We start from the raw sequence: 14,350 nt of genomic DNA, 5'->3' as shown, positions 1-14,350 counted from the left end.
AAATAGTTTTTATATATCTAAAAATTTCAAGGTTAATGATCTATAGTCCAGATGGTTAAAATGATGCACCCAAAAACTTCATTTAAGAAATAGAAGGTCTTGTGTTCAAATATAAAGGGGAAGGCACATTCATGGATATTACCCATGCACCGGTCAATCCCGTACTACCATATCATTTCTACCCTCATGTACCCATAAACCACAAATTCACCGGCGGCATCTACCCACAAGTATCCTAGAACTTTTTTGTGTTTTTGTTTTTTATAATAATAATTAATCACTCATTTATTTTTCCAATTGTTATATATTCTTCATGGCAAAGGTTTGCCATGAATTGCAATTTGGCAATCTACCCACATAGTTAGGGGTGGGTTTGCCATATGATAAACTACCTATGAGCCTTACCCACACTAGTGCCCCTTTCCCTCTAACAAAAAATAAGGGTTCTAGGTTGGGTCAGGAGGTTTTCTTATATATGATGAGTTTCCTTGGTGGTAACAATAAATAAGGAGGTTGGGTCAGGAAGTTTTTTCATATATTGTGAGTTTTCTTTGATGGTTTCCTTGTCGAGACTGATGGGACGGACTGATGTAAGAGTTTCTCTTTAAAAACGTGTTTTTTATATATATATATATATATATATATATATATATATGTTATTATATATTGTTTTTCCCCTTTTATACCACTATTACTAATATTTTAGTTTATCATATTTTGTTATTGATAGTTTACCTCATATTAGTAGTACTTTCATTTTTGTTTCTTGTGAATATACTTTATATCATAAAAACGTATTTTTTTTAAAGTTGAAATTCTCATTAGAAATAACCTCAAAATCTTCTAAGACGAAAAAAAAATGTTTGTTTTCTCATCCTTCCTCATACCCTACCCCATAAGTGGAGTTTTACCAGGGGTATTGTTTGTTATATTTATATAATTAGGAATTGTAATGTGTGTGTATTAGTGTTTGATTGTGTATATAAAGAGGTTTGCATGTGAAGATATTGGTTTTGTCAAGATATATCTATTGATTGTGTGTTTTGGTTTTGACAGGTTCTTATTTGTTTTGTTTTGATTTGTGGACAATGGCAACCTCCCTATATTACAAATATGGAAGATCGATTTTTGGGCGTGGTTTGTGGGAAAAGTTTGAAGATCATTATTTGTGGGTTTGTTAGAATAGGTGGCCTCGGAAATTAGAAATTCCAGGTTAACGGGATTACAGGCAAACTGAATCTACATGAGCAATGATCTTATAACAAGACGTGCCACATCTCGGTTATCAACTCTATATTCCTATTTTATCTTTTGCATATCTATTGCCTGTCTCCATATGACTGACATGAAGTGAAATGCCACTTGTCAACTCAATTTCTCAAGCATGCGTAGTCATTGAAGGTACTTAGGAGATTGAGAATGCAAAGATATGCTTTATCAATGATTACGATCATATTTTTAAAAATACCATAAAGTTATGGAGAGGAGAGATGAGATAAATAAAGTCTACACGCTTATTTTGTTATGACTGACACCCATTGATAGAATATGTGCTTAATTTGTTGCTTGGAAATCAAGATTTAAACGAATTAAGTCTTCTGGTGCGAGAACTACAATATGTGCAAGATTGGTGTGTCGTGCGAAAACAGAAGACAAAGCAGAGATTGAAGCGAGAACTCTTTTTGGTGTGAAATATTGGCGCGATGCGAAAACTACAATTTACTAAATAGCATTTTGTTTGTCACTTGTAATGTTGGTTAGTTGGAAGTTTTCTCTATGTAATACTGCCATATATTGTATTATTGTAGACCTTTTTAATATTAATGGAAGCTGATTGGTATTTGCTTTCTATGTTTTACACTCCATTTCACATTAATTCCGCGTTTATGAGATCATATCAATCCATCTTGTTAAAGATAAGGAGTTGTAAGGCCCCAAACCCGGGAACTCTACTTTCTTGCTGGTTGGATTTACTCATTCACATAATTCGAAAAATCAAAGTTAATTAAAACATTTCACGGAATAAAAGTCAACCATTCTTACATAACTTAAATACCTTGTCTCAGACGGAAACAACATAAGTCTTAAACATTAAATACAAATAGCACGTGACTCTTATTTTCTTCGATGCCAGTCTTCTTTTATTTGCCACGTGTCCCCCTCATGCAACCTGTCTCATCCTACTCACCTACGTGCATACTAAAAGTCAGCTACGCTGAGTGAGTTCTAGTTAATCAGTTAACATACAATACATTCACGTCCATACTTATACGTGTCCGGAGATATGTATTTCGTACTTTACCTGCTATTACTCATTCATATATACTTTACATACATGCATACGTATTTACACACTTTCTCTCCTAATTTCCTATGGCATACTGTAACTATCCTACTTCTACTATCTCGGATATTCTCAGGGTCTGGTCCCTCAATCTTAGATATTTTCAAGGGTCTGATCCCTTCTATTCCAGATATTAATAGGGTCCGGTCCCTTTAATCTCAGATATTATTAGGATCTGATCCCTACTATCTCAGATATTATTAGGGTCTGATCCCTCTATCACAATCTCAGATATTGTTAGGGTCTGGTCCCTATATCACTATCTCAAATATTATTAGGGTCTGATCCCTTCTATCACAGATATTAGTAGGGTCTGGTCCTTTGTCTCACTTTACCATCCAACCATACATGTCCCGTCAATCGTCCATACGTTTACTTCATATGTTTCCTATCATGTGTGCATACTTTACACTTCTTTCAATTGGATATATAATAATTATTTTATATACGCACATTCATACAACGATTAATAATAACATTCAATAAATAATCTACAATTATCACTTAGGATAAGTGTATTAACTATTACATAGGAGTATGCACATAGCCCCGAAAAATGTAACAGAGAAAGGAGCTAGAACTCACCTGTAGACGATTCCTCTCCGAATTAATAGTAATTCCCTTTCTTCAACTGAGCCCGACTAACTGTTAATAATATACACATATTAATCCTCTATAATCTCATGTTATTCCTTTCTTAAGTTAACGGGGTTAACTTTCAAGTTAGCCGAACAGACATGTATCCTTCTTATACCGTTCATATTAATTTAATATTCTTGAACTAAATTTTTTAACGAACCGACTTCATTAGTTCACGTCCTTATCATATTTATATTTATTATTATACTTATCTCATCATTATTAGTTTACATTCTTAACGCGTTTAAGAGTTAACGTTCCCATAAGCAGGTTCGGGTTCTTGTCGGGTTTATATTGGACTTTTGGTTGGTTTAAGTTTACACATCTATTCCTTATGGGTTCATACTCGCTAATGACTTCATTCCATAACAAGTTGGTTGCTCGATTTCCCTTTTAATCACATTCTTTTAGTTGAGGCGGGTTACGGGTCATTTAACGAGTTGGGTCTCGGGTTCAGGTTTCGTTCAAGTGTTCACACCCCTAGAATCATATTATTAATAAATTATTATATTTATATATTTATTATTATTATTTTACATTATACCCGTCACACCCCAATCTAAGGCGGAAATGCTGGGGGCGTAATCTGATTGCTCACAGCTCGAAGATACTATCATATATAAAGTGTGACAATATCTAATTAATTATTTTATTGAAAGAATACACACAATATCCAAGTATAGCAAACAATATAAGTACATGAATGTAAACTTAAATAATATTTTTCTTGTTTATATCCTAAGGTCTTGTCTACGTGTCTAACTTCAGTCTTCAATACAAGCAACCTGCATATGCGTAGAAAATGGATTTTTGACAACAAACATGTTAAGTGAGTTTATCACCAGTTTTTGACACAAAAAATAATGTTAATATAATAAATAAGAAAAATAAGCAAAACGTAATAAATGCGGTAATGAAATCAAACCATGACCAAATAAGTTGTCGATTAAACAATTGCAAGTGAATCGGGCGTTGGTAATCAAACATGAGCAAGTAATAATAATCAGACCGTTGCCAAGCGAATCGGGCGGTGGTTATTAATGAGAACCCTCTCTAAGGGGATATGTCAAACGATTGCATACAAAGACATGTAAGCACATAACAAGTATATTTGATTAATCACACACAATTATACGTTTGCTATTTTTGATATATATATTTATATATAGTATAATATGCGCATATGTACCCAAAACGTTGTGAAAACTGAGTAAAATAGGGGAATGATAAAACTCACCTTAGATTAACGACAAACGAATATAAATACGAATAAGCGAGCTAACGAATAAGCGAGTCGTCCACTACACGTCAAATGATATAAACAATTCAGAATCTGGAATTTTGAGTTATGATAATATAAGTAAAACGAACTTGTTGTCGCTGGAATCAATCCAAACGGACGTTTAGAATTTAAGTTATGTTTGTTTTAAGATTTAAGCGAGCTGGTACAGACCAGAATCCGAACAGCGAGTCAGAAGTTGGGTTTTGGTCAGTAGCCTTAAAATTTCGTTACGAGAATAAAAGTCTTCTGGACCGAACGTTGAATCCAACCAGAAGCATGAGAAAACGCAAAGTCAAACTTGTTGACTGTTTTACCCTTTATCGGGTTTTAAAGCAATTGACCAGTCAACACCCTTCAACCACTGAAATTGATTGAAGGTTATTGACTAAGGAATGTGTATGAACGATTTTACAGTTTACAACTTACCCGTAAAGTGAAGGGATCAATGAGAAACGGAAGTCAAAGGTCCTAAAGCAAGCAAAGTCAACGAGTAAGCCTTGTATCTTTAACGAATACGCAAAAACCGAAGGGTTTACAAGATGGCAGAGGCTAGTGGAGGAGATATATAAGGCTTAGATTAAGGTTTACAACAGGGAATAATGATGGGTTTATATAGGAAAACATAAACCGAACTAATTATGGCCTTTTTGGCCCGTTCAAGCAAGTAAATACGTTTTAAGAAAAGAATCAATGAAATATACTAAAAGATATGATCTTGATAAGGGGAAAAAGAATTAGAATTTGTATTTTAGTTATATTATGTTTACTTGGTCCTTAATTCACTCAAACATGCTTAAAATAAACGATTTTATGCCTTAAACGAACAAAGAAAACAAAATCGGAAAGCATTCTGCACAGTAGCCCCACCACGCTGCACGGCCGGCAAGGGAGCCGCCGTCGTGCGACGCTCCGGCAGTCAAGGGGGTGTTTTCATATTTTTCAATATTAGTCCTTGTTGTTTTGTTAATTGATCATTTTGTGTTCTTGTTTTGTTATAAATAATGAATAAGCAATATATGAAATAGGAAGGACTTAAAGTGGAAATTAGGAAACTAGATGACTCATCAGTTCAAATTTTTATTAAAGATTTAGATCCGAATAACGTTCATACAATGATAAAACGAAATAACCAAATAGGATAAAAACCCGAAATGTTACAACACCCCAACCTAGATATCCCGTACCCTACCCACCCCCTTCTCCAACCCCTCTTCTTTGTTTCACCCTTAGAACCTGCAACCTTCAGCCGCCGCCACCTACATCCGTCTCTGGCCACCCACATCATCCACACCGCCGCCACCACTCCAGAAGATCCATCATCCACCATCACAGCTCATAAGCACGAGAGTCCTCGACGATTCGCACGGGAGTGCGATGTGAATCTCGGAAACCGTTCGCATAGGGTGCGACGCGAATCCAGAAACCTTTCGCATGGAATGCGATGCGAATCCAGAAACCTTTCGCATGGAATGCGAATCGAATCTTGAAAGTGATTCGCACGAGATTTCATTCGCACGGGATGCGATCCTAACATCTGAAAGCCAGTCGCATCGGGTTCTGATTTAGCATGTCAGCCGGTTATCAGTGGGTGTTTATCGTTTTACGGACATGGATAAAGGTTTGGGTTTGGTTCTGGTTCCACTCCGGGTTGGTTCGAGCCGTTTTAGGGGTTCAGATTCCGTCATGGTTCAAATCTGGGCTAAACTCTTCTTTGGGTTCGGATACGAGACTCACTAAGTCGGTTATGGTTCAGATCTGGGCTCGGGTTCTCGTTTTGGCCGAGCCGCTGGGATCCGGGTTTCACAGAACACCTGTTTGAATCAATTTCTTATTTGTATTATTTATTTACTTGTCAAATTCCATTATTATTGTTATTTATTTGTTAGATTGGAAGAAACTCGTTTATCTTAGTTCGTTCATGTCGATTCGTTTATGCCGGTTTGACTCATTTTCATGCTAATAATCTTAACGAGTAAATGAACGACAGGAATATAATATTTACCTTTTGGATTTGATTGAGCTAGACCTAGGATGGAATGAACTTGGATTTGGAAGTTTGGTGTACAGGAGGTTTTTGTGTGTATAGATGTGATAATGATTGGATAATGATGGTGAAATGATAAGGATAGGGATGATTTAGGGTTTTAGGGGTTTAAATAGGCTAAGCCCAGAGGCTATTAGGCTCAAATCACTCTTAAGTCCAATAAACTCTCTAATAACTTATCCATTCTCCTAGCATATTTATTTAATTTAATTGACGCATCACGACACGATAACTGAAACAAACTCAAAATACTTTATTCACTTATTTATTTATTTACTGAAACGAGGACGTTACAAGAGTTCTACTTACTATATTTAACTTTATTCGGCTTTATTGTAATTAAAAATTGATACTTTGTTGTAACTAATTTCAAATAAATACCTTGTTAATATTCAAATAAATAACGGATTACTGAATATGTTTCGTTGCAAGAATTTTATTCGTATTCCTTGTAAACAAACTCCCGAGGCTACTTTACAAACTTTGTCAATGATACATCAGTAATTGCACGGTAAATTTCGAAGGCAATTATCGCAAATGAGATTACCACAAGAAACAATCCAAGTATTTATGTCACTAATCTGTTTGTGACTGCCATTACCGACGGGTTAACAACAAATCATGCAGCGATGATACTCGTTAATTTTGTAGTGCGATCTATTTAACACGAACATGACCGAAATTTTATTTGTGTCAAAAACATCAACCCTAATTTGCACATATTTAAATTTTGTAACTGGAACACGTCCTTTGGCCCACTTATCCAAACATGTTAGGCGGATTGGTGGGTAGTAATCAACTTTTTAAACATGATAATCAAGTAATTGGTAAGTTGTAAAATTATATGGTAAACATGTCATAAAGGGTTTAATGGGTTGACCTATGTAAGTAAGTGGGTGGGTTTGTTAGACCTTATTTTGTAGACGTAGTGTTTTGCATTATCTTGTTTATTTACGTTGTAATGAAAGTATCTTTCATCTCACTTTGTATGTTTGGGCTATAGACCATTGTAAACAAAAGCCCATTAGACTGAAATAATAAAAGATGAGTGCATGGAACTTGCACTATAAATAGTGCAAGCTTCCATGCACAATACATCCTTTTGCAAAACTTTATCTTATCCTTCCACGAACTCTCAAGTTGTCCTTTGCGAACAGCTTGATGCATTATCTCCCTTCAACCCTTTGAGAATTCCTAATTGAAATTTGGGGGTCCTTTTTGCTCTACTCCCTCTCTTTCTTTCCATAACCGGTAATAAACCAAACACACAACAAGATCCGAGATCTCAGTTACACCCAAGTGATTTCCGCTAGCTTGATGTGAGATTGATCTAAGAACACGTTTGATCCCGTCTGTAGGACCTACAATTGGTATCAGAGCTTTTGGCTCTACTAGTTGAGGTTCTTGGGTCACATCCTTGGGTTTTGGTTTTGTTAAAGTGTTTTAAAGGTGTTTCAAAGTGTTACAAGTACTCTTTGGGTTAGTAAGTAGTTCTACAAGTTAAAGGACCGATTGTTAAGTGTGTTGAAAGTGATCTTCAGGTTCTTAATGTGTCTAAAAGCTTCAAAAGTGTTAAAAAGTACTTAATTCTGCACCAAACAGTTTGCTATACAATTTGTTTTTCTTCTAAAAACAAATCGCATCGCATTTGGTTCTGATCACATCGCAATTGGTTTTCAAATGGCATAACATTTGGATTTCAAATCGCATCGCATTTTAAAATCCAATCGCTTAAAAAAAACAATCTCATCGCATCTGAAACCAATCGCAACGCATCTGAGACTAATCATATCGCATCTGATAAACTAATCGCATCGCATACTTTGGTGCGATTCATTTGAAAAAGGGAATTGAATCGCATTTTATGTGCGATTCTTCTGTACTTGGTGATTTTAACCTAATCTGCTGCGCTTTCAAGATTATTTGATCTTCTGACCTTATAAAGAAGATGTCGCATGATCCTGAGTTGTTAAAGAGTTACCTAATGCTTGAGAATGAGGCTGGAACCACAACTAAACCTCCCAAGCTTATGTCATTTGAATGTAAATTTGATGAATTCAATGGAGATTTAAAAATTATGTGAGAATGATTGACTTTGCTCTTCTTTGATCCATCGAGAATGGACCTCACAAACCTATGAATGAAACTCCTCAAGGACCAATAGATACACCTATTGAAGGATATCTTGATACTGACAGGAAATTGCTCCTTGATGATGAAAAGGCCTTTGGTGTACTTGGTGTGTGTCTATCAGCTGACATAGCCTAAACTTTAAGAGAATACACCTGCTAAAAGGCGTGGTAGCAACATTCACGGTTTAGAGCTGAGAGATGATTGTTGGGAGGGCTTCCACGATTCCCTTCGCGATGCGGGATGACATGCTACCGCTAGACTTACCGGTACGATGACGATTGTTGAGAAGGCGAAAAGACATGCTGCGGGAAAAATATGTATAATTTAATGAGCTTCGAGTAATTGGTGTGAATGTGTGGGTTTCAAGTACAAAATTTTCATATGACTTGGGTAAGTATTGTAAATATATGAGGTTACGAAATGTAGATTGACACATGCCTAAAGATTGTAAAAAAAATTCCTTAAATACTCTGGGGTTGAGTTTGAAAATTTTTATCATTTATGAAACTAATTAAAAATTTAACCTTCAAAATTTTGGTAGTATGAAATGATTTAAATAAATCCATTTAGTGGTTAGAATTTCATAAAATCACCATGGTTCTTTATAACAAAAATGAGAAAACAACATTGGCATTCATAAATAAATTCAATAATAAAAACTTAGTTGTTGAGTTATCCATGCATCACCATGGCTTTATTTCAACAAAATGTTCGAAATTTATTAAAATCAAGATATGAGGCGTTGATGTGAACGGTTGGGGGTATCCATGAACCACCATGGATTTTCCTCCCATTCATTCAACCAAAACAAGATAGGAAAAACCGAGTTTAGCCATGTATCACTGTGAATTCGATTATAATTTAGGAGTTCAATCGTCACATGATTACACTTGATACAATGAGGTTAGTAGGTTCATGGACGTTTGATGTGATATGCTTTGGCCTAATATGTTTCACACCCTAACCGAACCCTCAGGAAAAAAACTAGGTCCCGTAGTTGATTGAGATTTATACGCATTGCATTTCCTTAGGCTCGCAAGCCTTGGTGTTAAGGGTTCGGAGAAAATAATCGAGAAAATCACAACCACGCAGTTAACAGATTGAGATTTATACGCATTGCATTTCCTTATGATCATACTATGAGGATAAGGATGATATACCAACTAACCATAAAAGCAGTAAACACATAATTCATATAGCAATCAACAAATAATCGAGAAAATCACAACCACGCAGTTAACAGAATTAGTTTGAGTATAATAGTATAACAAATATAATTTCTAATACGCATAATTTCCCCAAAACAAAAATAAGAAAAAGGGGTGTGATTACTCACCTTTAAAACAGGGTAGACGTAACGAGAAGACGCTAACGGTTATGGCGAAGATAAGTTAGTTAGCTCCACGAGAAGTCCTTGACGAATTATCCTAATTTTAAAGTTATAATTAATAAAACAATCTAACGCCGTGGAAAGAGCATGATATAAAACGTAAGGTTTATAATGGGTTGGGATCGATAAAGCGGTTAAATATATTTTATATTGGCTTTGTGAAAGTTTAAAAAAAAAAAACAAAATTGATAAAATAGTATTAAAATCTCATTTTTGATGTAAAAACTTTTAGCATAATATTTTATATTTATCGAAGAAAACTCGTTTTGAAAGCTTAGAGATAAACGGTTATGCCAACGAGTAAAAATGCACCTAGGTTACTTATTTATTTACTAAGAAATATAATTATATATATATATATATATATATATATGTGTGTGTGTGTGTGTGAAAACCTTAAAATGAAAATTTTCACTTTGAAAGTTTAGTGGGTATCGGTTCGTAAATCTTGTTTAGTTTAATTAATATAATTTTAATAAGTTAAACTGGGAAATATATAGTTATCAAGTTAAATGTTTAATAGAGGTAAATATATATGTATATATACAGATACATATAAAAAGGTTAACACGGCAAGATATTTCGAGCTAAAAGTGGGGTTTGGTTTGCTTAACGGTGGAATTCACTATTAGTTTTATATAGATTTAGACTAAATATATTAATAGTTAATTAAAAACTATTTAAAAATACATATACATATAAAAAGGTTAAGACGACAAGACATTTCAAGCTAAAAGTGGGGTTTGGTTAACGAGTGGAATTCAATATTAGTTTTATATAGATTTAGTTTAAATATATTAATAGTTAAGTAAAAACAATTTAAAAAAACAACAAAACCGGGCCGGCGGGACTCGAACATGTGCCCCAGACCGGTTCTGTTTACGAGTTTGCACCTGCCATTGGGGCAGATGTCTTACTTGTTTAACACCTGAAAGATATTTAATTTAAAAACGGATAAAAAATAATGTCCAAATCTAATATAAACCCTAATCAATTGCATCCAAAATCAGATTAGATTGCCCTATGCAATTGCAAAATTGACAAAGGACTTTTGTTATGGAGATTGAAACGAACTTAATGCACAATCTAATTACCCGAAACAATGACGAATTGGATGAGAATGGTGGTGTAGAGTTCCGGCTTTTAATACGAACTTGAATTTGATCTTACACAGCTTCTGAGACACAATTGATAGGGGGGCTTAGGTTCGCAGTGATCATAGATGGTGCAGTATCGTTAATTGTAAGGTAGACGTGTATTTGTAGGGCTTTGAGGTCGGAGTAAGCCGCGGTTCGTTATATCCCTAAATTCGGTGTCAATTGGCTGTAATTTAGCATGATTAGACTGATTGAAACCGCGTTTGAACAATTAACTAGTATATTAGATCAATTTCCCTGATTCCAGGCTTGTATAGCGGATCAAAATTAAAGAGGGGGAAGAAGAAGAAAACACAAAAAAAAAATGTTTTTCAAAAGTTTTACAGTTTAACCCTTGACTTAGATCAGTTCGCCATGTTTGAAAACGAACTTAGATTAGAGGTTGAATTTGCACACGAACGATAGTTTTAAAATATATTATTTAATAACAAAACTAAACTGTAACGAAACAAAAGACTAGATAAAATAATAAATTTATTACTTTGCTTAAATAACGATAGTCTGAATAATAAAACAAGAATAAATAAATAAATAATATAAAGAAAATTTTAAACGGGTCGGGTTTTCAGATCCGAAAATTTACGAATGTTATAGCCACTACGTACAACAAAACTCAAGTACGCACGATTCTTTTTCAACCTTTATTTTGCTCTTGATCACAAAATGCCTTTTCCAATCCGAGCATATTCAAACTATAATATTGACCATGTAGTTTAATACTTTGTGCTGAGCATATTCAAACTTTAATATTAACCATGTAGTTTAATACCTTGTGCTTAAATGCTTTGGTTTTATCCCTGACCCCCTCTAATATGGTTGGGAAGTCCTTGTGGAGCTTCTCCACTTGTTGGTTGTTTCTTATCCCATGACAAAAGACATAAATTCTTATTGGTTTTCTATTTCCGACACTTCCTTATTGAACTTTTCCATAATCCCTTTGACGGTTTCCCCATCTCATCCCTCTAGGTTGTGTAACAAGGTATAAGCATTTGTGTTTTTCCTTCTTTAGCTAGAGTTCTTCAGGAAGATCTTTTGTAGGTCTTCAAAGCTATTAGGCTACCAATTGCCAATTTGTCGAACCGTTTTCGTGTTCGCTTGTTAACGTTTGGGGAAACATGTAGCACCATCCTGGCATCGACCAACATTCCACCTCCGCTTCTCCCATAAATGAGAATATAAGGTCATCTGGGTCTCCCATGCCATTTTATTTGTCAATGGTGGATGGTATCTTCATTTTGGCTGGGAGTTTGGCTTTTGTGATTCTCTTCGTGAACTTCAATTTATGTATAAGCGGATGACGGTTTATAGGGTGTTGTTAGGTCTAGGGACTGTGGTTGTTTCTAGACCAATCATCGGTTTTTTAATACTTTGAGGTATTGGGACAGTTGTCGAAGGTGGGGTTGTGAAGCCGAACAGGTCTTGACAAAAGGCAAGAGCGATATAACAGTTTTTGGCCTTATTCCTGAATTTCAGGTAAGCGGATGCATTGTTTGTGGTCTCATCGACCACTATCCATTGAGATGTGGTGTGTGGAAGGTTTGAAATGGTGGTTGTGACTTGGTGATGATGATGATGATGATGATGATGATGATGATGATGATGATGATGATGATGATATCTTTTACCAAATTTTCATGGCATTAACCTTCTAGGACATCATATGCAAAATTCAATTCCTTATTTAGGCCAATCTCTTGGGCCCAAATTCATTAACATGATTTTTTTGCAACACACCATTTTCATCATGCATCGATTAGATATCAATAAATCTTATCCCCGTTGTTAACCGAATTTTGCATAAATTTAATCAATGTTGAATATATATTTGTTGAAATAATTTTGAATGAAACATAATTTTTAGGAGGTATGACCATAAAGTATTAATTCTTGGAATATGAAATCAAATTATGAGGATTAGTGTTTAGAGCATGGCATCTTTTAGGTCCAATATGTACACAATGCTTGAATATGCTCATATACATAAAAATATAGAAATGAAATAAGAGGTTTAGAATTACCTGTGCCATTGAGTCGTGAGGTTATAAGAATCTTAAAATTTATGTGTACACTTTCAATCCCTTTGTTGAGTATTTCTCACCATTCCCATTGATTATAAAATGAATTATTTTTATCCGTAGTTGTACCCCTTACCAACAATGAAACCGGACCCAAGTCTTCAGTTCGTATGATTTGTGACATTAGTAATCTATGGTGGTTGGTGATGAGCGGTTGGTGTTACGGATCTACAACAATGCTCCAGTTGCTATTACGGATCTATGACAATGCTCTGGCATGGTTAGATGATCTTTTTGGGGTGATACCCTACGACGATTGAAGTGGAATTTACGGTTCGCTGATATCACGTTTAATATACATTAATCCCGTGTACGTTTTATTTATTTTATTAGTTTTGTTCGTTTTCTCATAAGATTTGTATACTACTAACTTATTTGAATGTTTTAGGTTTCGGGTTTAAATTCCAGTGAAAAGAGGGCGAAAAAATGAGCAAAAACAAGCCGAACCGGAGAACCAGAGCATCAGGAAACGACCTAGACCAAACTAGAAGAGAATCGGACCGGCTAGGCCGGACAGCCCCCTATCACCGGAGCGCCGCGCGGCCAGGGTGGCCACGCCCGGCGCGCGGCCCGGAGGCCCTATAGTCAGCCCAACTTCCAGATCCTTGTGTTAGCCGACTTAATGTATTTTTGGACACCTGTTGCCTATATAAAGACCCCTAAACTCACCATTAATCATACCTTGAAGTCAGACGAATTTGGTGAGTTTCAAGGCGTCCGAGGCAAGTTTCCAGCAGCTTTGGTTCGAGGAATTAGCCGGCGAAGTGCTTATCGATCAAGGACGAAGATTCCGGGTTTTATCGCCTTTATTCTTCCGTTCTTATTTATTTTCGCCATGATTTCGTTTAGTATTGTTTTGTCATATTTTAAGATGCTAGGCTAAATGTTATAGACTGCCTAGGCTTATGATGAACCTATTTTGACGTTGTGTTTTGATTTGGGATTTATTTACGTTATGGTTTTTATGATTTAGTAAAAGGTTTACTTATATTAAATTGATGCGTATGGATATTTAGGATTGTTTGATTAATTGTTATTATTCCATAGTTGCCTTGATTATTGTTTGTCATTATGATAGGTTGCTATTAGGTCATCTACTTTGTGTTTATGATTATTTTATGATTGATTTCGAATAAGATCATAGGATTAATAATTATTAATTAAATAAACCTAAGTGTGCTGCTAACCTAAATAGCTGTAAGGTGCTAGGTTATCGATAGATCTTTATTATTTGATCTTGCTAGATTTAGTTCTTCGTAAGGAGTCCTTCTAGGTTTGATTATTTA

This window comes from Bidens hawaiensis, unplaced genomic scaffold, assembly GCF_021521415.1.
Source record: "Bidens hawaiensis isolate Kalapana, Puna unplaced genomic scaffold, B.hawaiensis_p1.1 tig00033274_1, whole genome shotgun sequence".
NCBI lineage: Eukaryota > Viridiplantae > Streptophyta > Magnoliopsida > Asterales > Asteraceae > Bidens > Bidens hawaiensis.
This window is presented reverse-complemented; position numbering follows the sequence as displayed.